Raw genomic sequence first — 10,905 nt, forward strand, 5'->3', positions numbered from 1 at the left:
TAAAACTTCAGGGAGGTGAAGTAGATTTTTCCCATTGTTCATAGACCATGGGTTTGGTCTATAACGTTTGGGTGACAAAGTGATTTTTTTTTTTTTTTTTTCCGAAAAAAATAATGTGTTTGGCAAAGGGCTTGAAAAATGAAACGGACGAGAACTGTAATATATTTTATCGATGTGAGAAAAAAAAATTAAGAATGTTTTGTATGAAAAAGTAAAAAATAATAATAATAATAATAATAAAATAAAATTATTTTGTAGTGATTTTTTTATTTGAATAATAATAAAAAATGATTTATGTAATATAGAAAGTAAGAATATTGGTGTTAATTTTGAGAAAAATAGTTGGGTTTTTTTTTTTTTTTTTTTAAATGTCTAGATGACATAAATGTGAAATGAGTTTGAAAATTTTTTTTGTGAAGAAAGTTGTTTATTAACGTAAAGAAATAATCTTGACTTTTTTTTGGGGGGGGGGGATAAAAATGAGAAATGAATGATGAACCAAGTCTCGGATTCTAAACTTCTTAACCGTTTTTTACTTATTCAATGTTATAGTCAACTCTTGCTTTTATTTTTCCTTTTTTGTTTTTATAGTTACGACATTTATATATGTATTTTCTTCATTAGAAATTAGTTCTCTTTAATTGTTTGTGTTGGAAATAAATTTCATCACGAGTCCATTCATGAATCACATCTACATTGGAAGATAATCAAATCCTCTCCTTCCAGAAACACTACACTCATATTAACAATTAATGCCATATAAACAAAGAACCACACTCCAATGCAAATACTTTCGAAAATGCAGCATCAACAACTGTTATGACGATTTACACTAAAAGTTGTTTTCGTAAAGTTCTTCATCAAGCGAGGATAGGGTATTGCATGTGGTGCAATAGTTTTAATTTAGAATGTTCACTTTAAATGAACATTTTAGATCACAACATATATAAGAGAGAGGGATTGGTGACTTGCAAGCCAAGGGATGGCGGAACTAGCCCCTGTGGGCAAAAGGGTGAGGTTGATGACCACTGTTTGGTTTGCAAGCAATCCGTTTTTTCTTTCTCTGTCTTATGTGCTATCACACTCAAGTTCATTCATTTTAAATATACGGTCCATATTGAAGCTGTACAAGATCTCAATCCATTTTCTTCTAATAAGTGATAACTTCTTTCTTTCTTTTTGTTTTGTTTTATTTTTTCCTAGTCAAAGAATTCTTTCATTTACATAGTAAGAAAAAGCACCCATATATAGATTAAATTATCAAGGAGGAGGTTATATGGAAATTTTTAACACCATTCACTTGTTATCTTTTTTTTTTAGCTGAAGGTTTGTAATCTAACAAGTTAGGAAGAAATATGGTCAAAAGTTACAAAGATTAGCCTAAAGCAAACGAGAGAGCCTCAAATTAATCCAAATCCAAGATTTTTCCTATGTATTTTATTCTTTTAGATGTTTAAGTTGAGTTTAACATATATCATACGTCCAAAATAAATTGAGTTCAAAATCATACAATATTTACGGCAATGTATTTAGAAGTTCTAAGGGAACTCTTAAACGGCTTCTCTCTTCTTCTTTTTTTCTACAAATTTGTAGGATTAGGATTAAATGTGCTTACACAACAAGAAAGCAGTACCCTCCAACCATTAGGCATCAGCCTTGCGAGTTGCTAGGGCCAAGTGGAGGGCCGAGAGCAAACTTCATTACGTTTGTTGTTTTAAATTTGTTGCAATGTCAAAATAACATCCTCTTATGTCAAAGCAGAGCTCTCTCTATATATATATCCCAACAACTAATTAGGACATGTACGTACTCATGGTTCAATGCAAACACAAAGTTATAGAAGTCATTGTGTGACTTTTTACCTAAAATGGACACGAGACAAACAAATTGTAAAAATCAACACGGTTTGAGAATGATTCCACGTAGGAATTTTTCTTATTCTAGTCTTCTAGGCGCATGAGCTTTCTTGTGAAGAAATTAAGATTATATATATACATTATTTAATAATTTTTGTACAAATAATATATATATAAATTAATTTGAAATTGTTTTATTTAAAAAAAATTATTTTGACTTTTTTGTTTTATTTAATTTTTTTTCCTTGGTATTATAAATATTTTTTTAGGTAAAAATTATTATTTTTAAATTTTATTAAAGAGTAGTGGTGTTTGAACTATGCAAGCATCACATGTCGCTTTCCAAAAGATGACTTTTAGGATTAAATGTCGCATTGTAGTGACATTTTCACTGTTCAAATGTCTTCAATTTTAAATTCAGTCACAATGCTTAAGTGCATTTGCCAAACATCACTACATCAATAATGACATTTTTTGAACTTAACGTCAACTTTGAAGTGTCACTATTTTGGCCTTATTTTGTAGTGGTAATTATAAGGTAAAAAAGCACTTAGTGTCTAATAGATTCAAAAGTCATTGCGTAAGCTTTTCACATGCATATTTGTTGTTATTCTTTAAAAAAGAAAAGAAAAGACCTACATGAGATACCGGTGTTGCATAACAAGCTCCATATTGGGAAACTCCCGGCCATGTACTTTTCAGAATTTCCAATTTTCCATAGTAATTTCTGTTAGGCAGAAATATAAAGGCAAAATAGAAAAGGCTCATAAATGCGTTATTGAGTCCTTTTTTTTAAGAAATTATTTGTTTTCACCAATTCCGATGAAAGACTGGGATTGGGTTATAAAAAATATTTTTTCAAGATATAATGAAATCCAAAAAAACGACTATAATTTAGTTAGGTTATACACAAAACAAAAAAAAAAAAAAAAAAAAAAACCTCTAGAGTTTCTATTATAAGACAGATGCTCTATACTATTCTCTTTCTTATACTTAACAAATTTTTTTAAAAAAATCACAAAAACCTACCAATATCAAATTTCCTATATTTAACAATGCCTCTGGGTTGATCAAGCACACAACACAAGGCAAACTTAGGTTAATGTTATACTTTGTCCTTCAAAAACAAAAATTTAAGCCATTGAGGCACCCCTGACTTTCTACTTGGACCAAAATGTAAGAAATTCCATTTAAAGTATGTCCCTTATGTCACATATATTGTTGTAATTATAAAATTACAGTGTTCAATAATTTATTCCAATTAAAGCCTATTGTGTAAATCAAATATTCTGAATTAAATTACTGATTTAATTCTTGTGGAACAAGTATTTAATTTCAATCAAATATTCTGAATTAAATCACTGATTTAATTCTTGTGGAACAAGTATTTGATTTCATTAAAGATTTTATTTTGTGGAATCAATTAGCTGTATTGATTTGATTTTTATTCTTTGATGGGAGGAATAATTAAGGTAACAGCTTTAATTGAGGGTCCCCTGACCTACCTATAAATAAGGCATGTGTATTCCATCAATTGGCACTCACTGGTAGGCATAGGTCAGAAGAACCACTCAATATTTTTTGTTTTCCAGATTTGTTGTTTCTGTGAAGCTGCTCTTCAATTGGCTTGAGCAAAGCATGACTAGAGGTATTTATATAATTATTCATTCCGCTGCTAATTTTATTGTCAATTAGCATTTAATTATATATTGAATTTTTACATGTGGTATCAGAGCCTCCTCTAGGCCATATTTGCTCAGTTTAATTTTTGAGATATGTCTGCTATAAAATTTTAATTTTGTTCATTGATTATTGAAACAAAATATATGGTGAGGAGCATAAGGCACCCACGGATTTATATTGTTTTTGTTTTGTTTCTGTCGAAAATGAATGAAAGCCATGACCACTTAGTGATTTGTTTCTTTTGTGACCAAATTGCCCTCCTTCTTGTTTCTGTGAATCTTGGAACAAAACAACTTGGGAACCGAGAGACAAGCTAGCCAGAAAGGCTGCCCACCGCCCACCGGAACCGGAGCTCGCCGGCTCCCCACTGCAGCGTCGTTGGTCGCATAAAGGACCGTTTTTTACCCACCTGCAGCGGCGTTGGCCGAATAAAGGGAGCGGCAGCCCTCATCGGGCCGCCTGTCACTCAAAGCAACGGCAGCCCTGCACGGGCTGCCTGTGGGTTTGGACGGGGCCACTGATCCCCGCCGGTCAGTGTCATCTGGGGCTGCTGTGCGGCGGTCCTGATTGACTAACGCATGAAGTCGGCAGCCCATCACCGTTCGGATGCACGTGAGGGACAGCAGCGTTGTTTTTGGCGGTGGTGCTGCACGGAACGCCGCCCCCTTGCCGATCACCGTGACCGTTTGGCCATTGAGCGGCGGCCCTGCGTGGCCGACGCATGAGGAAGGCTAAAGCGGCGGCGGCGGGGCAAGGGCTAGGGTTCCCGGGTTGGGACTTAAAGATGCCGGGTAGGGTTTTCAAACCCATATAGGAACCAGGTCAGTGTCCTGGACTTGAGAATAATTAACTAAGCCTCATGTGTTGGTGAATGTTTATGGTACTATCCAAAATTGCAATCGGAAAGCTCTGGCAAGGTAAGTCTTGGGACTTAAGTGTGCCGTTGTGCACCCCCTCACTTATCTGGGACACTATCCGGTTGTACTTTGGAAAAATACTGTTTACCCACTAACATGATGGTTTTGTCTTTTATTCTTGGAAACTTTATTTGTGGCATCTATACAGTTATTGGATGTTAATGAAATAGTGATTATCATAATAATTTTGGGAGAGCCACAGCATCCCAATTTTATAATGATAATTGCATCAAGATCATATATGTGAACTTCATAAGGGAAATTAACATCCTGTTGTAATTAATTCATAAATTTAATTACTAATCCTCACAGGGACGTTATTATTTTTATGCTTTAATTAGAATAAGATAATAAATTTAACTTTAAAAATAAAATTTCTCTTAGACCCACAGGTACGGAGAATTTTATTTATTAATATTAAATTTATTAGTCCTATTAAAGAGTAAATTTCATCCGTGATGCAACCTTTGCCCACATGTAGGTTGAAATTTATTATTAAATTAGCATTGGTTAATTTAAATAAATTCGATGTTAATGAAGTCATAATTGTCATAATAATTTTTGGGAGAGCCACAGCATCCCGATTTTATAATGATAATTGCATCAAGATTATATATATGAACTTCATAAAGAAAATTAACACCGTGTTGTAATTAATTCATAAATTTAATTTGCCAATCCCCACAGGGACGTTTTTATTTTTATGAGTTAATTAGAATAAGATAGTAAATTTAACATTGAAAATAAAATTTCTCTTAGGCCCACAGGTACGGAAAATTTTATTTATTAATGCTAAATTTATTAGTCTTATTAATAAAGAGTAAATTTCATGCGTGATGCACTTTTGCCCACAGGTAGGTTGAAATTTACTATTAAATTAACATTGGTTAATTTAAATAAGGTTATTTCATAGCATTAAAGTATATAATTTTTTCTTGGTTACTGGATGTATTCCTATTGCTTTAATTATTAGTATTTTACGTTCCAATAATTCCTAGTGGTAATTTTTCCTGACTGAAAAGAAAAATGTGTTTTTCACTTGGGGGTGTTTGGAGACTGAATTGGCGTTTCATGTGGACGAATCACCTTCTCCCACGGAATCAAGTACGCCACATGAGATTATTAAACATCAACGATTGTAGTGATTTAAATCGCTTAAGTTTCAACGTTCATGAAATCTCATATCAAGGAAAGCATTAGAGTTTTATTCCTTAGTGTTTTAGGGCCAAAGAAAGGTCATTGAGGAACATTTAGTGAGTTCCAATAAGGCTTTGGCCTGCACCCTAATAGAAAAGCTTTAAAGTAAAACCTTTTACAATCTCAAAATGTGCTTGAGCACATTATGGAAATAAAGGACATAACAGCTCATTATAAAGTCCCTAAAGGTTGAGTTTTTGAGTCATTATGGTCAATTTTATTCTCTCATCTAAATATGATATTTTTTCAAATATCTTGTGACACACATAAGGATAACTGATCAATTAAGGAACTTCTGATCATGTGTGTTCAAGAAGATGAGAGATTAAGACATGAGAATCCAAAAAGTTATTCATGTTAAGGGAAAGACCTTTATAGGCAATCATGTCCAATAGTTGATGAATGAAAACAAGGTGCCAACAAAGTGTTATGGCAATTAAAATACTTGTTTCTCTCACACTAAGGAAAATTATGGACATATAAAGAATGATTGTATAAAGTATCATAAATGATTTGAAATAAAGGTAATCTCATACACCTAGTGTGTCATGAATCTCTTTTATTGACTCTCCTAAGGACTATGTGGATTGAATTTGGTTTAGCGGTCCACGTTGTCAACATAATGTAGGGTTTTCTAAATAATACTTGTTTACAATTGGAGGTTGTTGGGATCCATAGATTAATTTTAAAAATTCAGTTATGTCATTTTGACTTTAATAATGTTTTTATATATTCCACAATTCTTTTAGAAATTTAATTTCTATTTTAGTTTGTTAAATCAAATTTGAATATTGTTAAAAAAATTTGGGTGGAATATTAAATTAATGGTCTATTTAAAATTGATTTAGATCCCAATTTTTTGAAAAATTAATCCTTGCATATAAATGTTGACATAAAGCAGAGTCATATGAATGAGAAAATCCTCTATGTTATGGCATTGGAGATTGGAATATATCTCTATAAAGAATAAAAGGTCGATAAATGATAGAGTTTTTTATGACTCTTGAAATTTATTACCTTTGGTATTTATGTGGATTGCATTAAGGAAAAGCAGACCAACTATACCAATAAAGGTGCCAACAAAAGGATTTTTTAAATTCTTGAGATCATGTACAAGTGTAACCTTTTCCATACTTCTTGCCTCAATGGTTAGAGATATCCTATCTCTTCCGGTAATAACCATATAAGGTTTATGTATTTCTATCTTCTAAATCATAAGGTTTGGGCATTAATGCTTCCAGTACCTATAAGGTAGAAGTAGAGAAAGAAAACAAAAGAAAATCAAGATCGTAAGATCTGATAGAGGCAGATAGTATTATGGTAGGTACACGAAAAGGGGACATGAAAGGTAATGTTCTATTCTCCTAATGGAGTGAAGCCTTGAAAACCGCTGTGTATACATTTAACTCGATTCCATTCAGAGTTGTACATAAGACACCTAAATTAAGAAATGAATGGAACCAAGTTCAAATTGTTTACACATATGGAGTTGTCTTACTATAGTGAGGATTTATAATCCACACCTAAGGTAATTAGTTTCAAGGACAACTAGCAGAATTTTATAGGTTATACAGTAAACTCCAAGGGGTTTAGGCTTTACTGTTCTTCATTTAGTCCTAGAATTGTTGAGTCTAATATTAAAAATTTCTAGAGAACGCTGAACTTAGTGGGAGTGCTTATCCTTAAGGGATTAAATTAGAGGAAGCACAAGAGTTGATTGAAGCCCCTTCACATGAAGGATGTTTGATTGTGCTTAAGAAAAATCAAATTGATTATCTTCAAGCACAATCAGTTTCAGAAACAGTCAACTCATAAGGAACAAGTTCAGAATGAACCTACTTCAGACTTTGTCAAAAGTAAATGAAGTAGGATTAAAAAGATTTTCTAAAATAAGGCGACCAACAATCTCTAGTGATTATGTTGTATACTTCCAGGAGTCTAATTTTTATGTCGGACCTAAGGACGATCCAAAATTTGTTTTCATATATTTTTGGGTGGAGATAACTTCACATTGTGTTTCAATGCCATGAAGGAGGAGATGAAATCTTTGGCTAAAATTCAAGTCTGCAATCTTGTTGACTTACCAAAGGGAGTTGTAGCCATAGGCTGCAAATGGGTTTATAAAACCTAAAAGTATGCTTCCGGGTAATGTTGAACGATATAAAGTTAGACTTGTAGCCAATGATCTTACTCGAAAGGATGGCATTGATTATCATGGTATGAGTAGCTCATTTTGTTTTAGAGCTATATCAAAAGGATGTGAAAAAACAATTTTCCTGAATAAGGATCTTAAGGAGGAGGTGTACATAAGACAACTTAGGGGGTTTTATTAATAACAGTCAGAAAGCTTGCAAATTAAGGATATCTATTAATGGACTAAGATATGTCTCTCATCAATGGTATACAAAATTTTTACAAGGTTATTACTTCACATGGGTTTATTGAGAACCTTGTTAATCATTGAATATACCTTAAGGTCAGTGGGAGTAAAGTTACATTTCTTTTAGTCCTGTATATAGATAATATTTTGCTTGCAAGCATTAATTTAGGTTTGCTACATAAAGTTCATCTCACTAAAGTTTTGGGGGAGATTCAGAATGAAGAACTATGAATCTTCAGTAGCACTTATTATTAAGGGGGATAATGTTCCAAAATGTATTGGAACAAAGGCAAATATTCCATGTGTATGCACAGGTCTACATTAGACCTGGCATTGAAATAGCAGTTGGACTATTGGGTCAATATAGTATTGTGGAATATGCAATGAACCAAGAACTACAGATACACTTACCATTTGGTGGTGTTTATTCAGGTTTGATTTTTGCTAAATCTGTAGATAGTAGATAATCAACTTCGGTATATATGTACTGAAGATGCAGTAAGCAAACTACAGTTGCTACATCTACCATGAAAGCAAAAGTCATTACATGCTGTGAATTAATTACACAGGCATTATGGTTGAGACATTTTTGTTAAGGTTTCAAAATTGTCGATTTTATAGTTAGACCCATAAAGATCTTCTGAGTTAATTCTACTACAGTTATTTTTCTAAGAATAAATTGAGTAGAAGCAGAAGTATGTATATCGACATAAAGTATCACTATGAAAGAGAACATTAAGTGACAATAAGTGTCTATTAAGCATATAAGTGTTGAATTAATGATTACGGATCCCATGACTAAAGGTTTACCGGTAAAAGAAAGTATAAAATCATGAGGAATATATGAGATTCATTAATTCATTTGTGCTTAGTTTCTCTTTAATTGGTCTATAGACATAAAGGTTATGTTATAAAGATTTTTTGTGCGCATATATATATTATTCTTATCCGTGGGGATAAAATTAAAGTTGGACCCGAATGACTTATAGGAAGTTCATTCATAAAGTACATTATCCATAAAGTACTCATTTAGGGAGGTATTACACATCGTGATACATGGAAGGGACAGCTTATCATATAAAAGCTTTACCGCCATGATTCGTATGTAGTATTCCTTGAGTGAGTGGGAGGATTCCATGAATGATTGGAATAAATAAAGTATTGGTCATATTATAGAATTGAACACCATAAAGAATTTATGCGTCATAAGGGCCAAGTGGGAGAATGTAAGAAATTTCATTTAAAGTATGTCCCTTATTTCACATATATTGTTGTAATTATAAAATTACGGTGTTCAATAATTTATTCCAATTAAAGCCTATTGTGTAAATCAAATATTCTGAATTAAATTACTGATTTAATTCTTGTAGAACAAGTATTTGATTTCAATCAAATATTCTGAATTAAATCACTGATTTAATTCTTGTGGAACAAGTATTTGATTTCATTAAAGATTTTATTTTGTGGAATCAATTAGCTGTATTGATTTGATTTTTATTCCTTGATGGGAGGAATAATTAAGGTAACAGCTTTAATTGAGGGTCCCCTGACCTACCTATAAATAAGGCATGTGTATTCCATCAATTGGCACTCACTGGTAGGCATAGGTCAGAAGAACCACTCAATATTTTTTGTTTTCCAGATTTGTTGTTTCTGTGAAGCTGCTCTTCAATTGGCTTGAGCAAAGCATGACTAGAGGTATTTATATAATTATTCATTCCGCTGCTAATTTTATTGTCAATTAGCATTTAATTATATATTGAATTTTTACACAAAATGCTTCCATTTTGTAGAGATAAAGAGAGAGGAAGAAAGAGAAGCGGACCTTGTATATGCTGAAGGCATATAGCACGGATACGGAGGCGGAGGCACCAGTGCTGACGAAGAGGGAGGCAACGGCGAAGGCTTTTAAGGGCATGAGGCATGATTCCCTGGCGCATCCTCTTCTAAACGACAAAACGCCCCAACCCAACTGAGCACCGCTGGCCAGAGCCCACCACCAGTGGCTGAAGGACCTGCCACTTTTCTTCTCCTCCATCCTGAGGGATCGTACTCCGCCTCCCTCGGTCGTCAGTCTCGAGGCTCGAGCTATGAAGGCTAGCTCGCTCTTCTTGCTTTTCCCAACCCCTCTAATTGTTGTTCTTTCTTTGTATGGGCTTGTGCTCTTTCACGTGTATTGGGCCTCCTCTGTTCTTGGGCTTTGTACTTTGCCCCGGTATTTTGACGTGATTCTAACGTGGCATGGAAGACACTTGGTACAAACTAGATGGTTTTGACGTGGCAAGCTGTTAAATTTTTTGGCACAAACAAAAAATGGAAATTGATATATATATATATATATATAAATGGTTGAGTGGTACTTAAAATTTCGTATGGTGTTAAAAGTGCAAAACATTTATATATAAAAAATAATAAAAAATTGGCAAAAAAAAATCCCAATTATTAGCAATGATTATCTATAGTTGTTTATATATATAAGTTATCAACATTGATAATATATATATCAGCCACGACTAGTCAAAGTTGTTGTTGATAAATTATATTCATCCTCAAATCATATATCAACGACAACCTTTTATAATTGCAGTTACAATTTTCCTTCGTCGTTAATAAGATTCATATCAGCAACCACAAAAATATTAAACATACAATTAATTTATATTCACAAGAGATTAATTTGTAGTAAAAATTTAACTTGTATCTAACAAACAAGTCCAAACTTAACAAATAAAGCTAGACTTAAAGCCACTTTAGTTTTGGCAATGAATGAGCCAACATAAAACCTAACAAAAGGCCATCTTGAAGGAACTTTTAATTACGGACCATCTTTAAAAGCACAAATCATGTTAATTCAACCATATATTACAAAAAC

Source organism: Corylus avellana, chromosome ca11, assembly GCF_901000735.1.
Source record: "Corylus avellana chromosome ca11, CavTom2PMs-1.0".
NCBI classification, from domain to species: domain Eukaryota; kingdom Viridiplantae; phylum Streptophyta; class Magnoliopsida; order Fagales; family Betulaceae; genus Corylus; species Corylus avellana.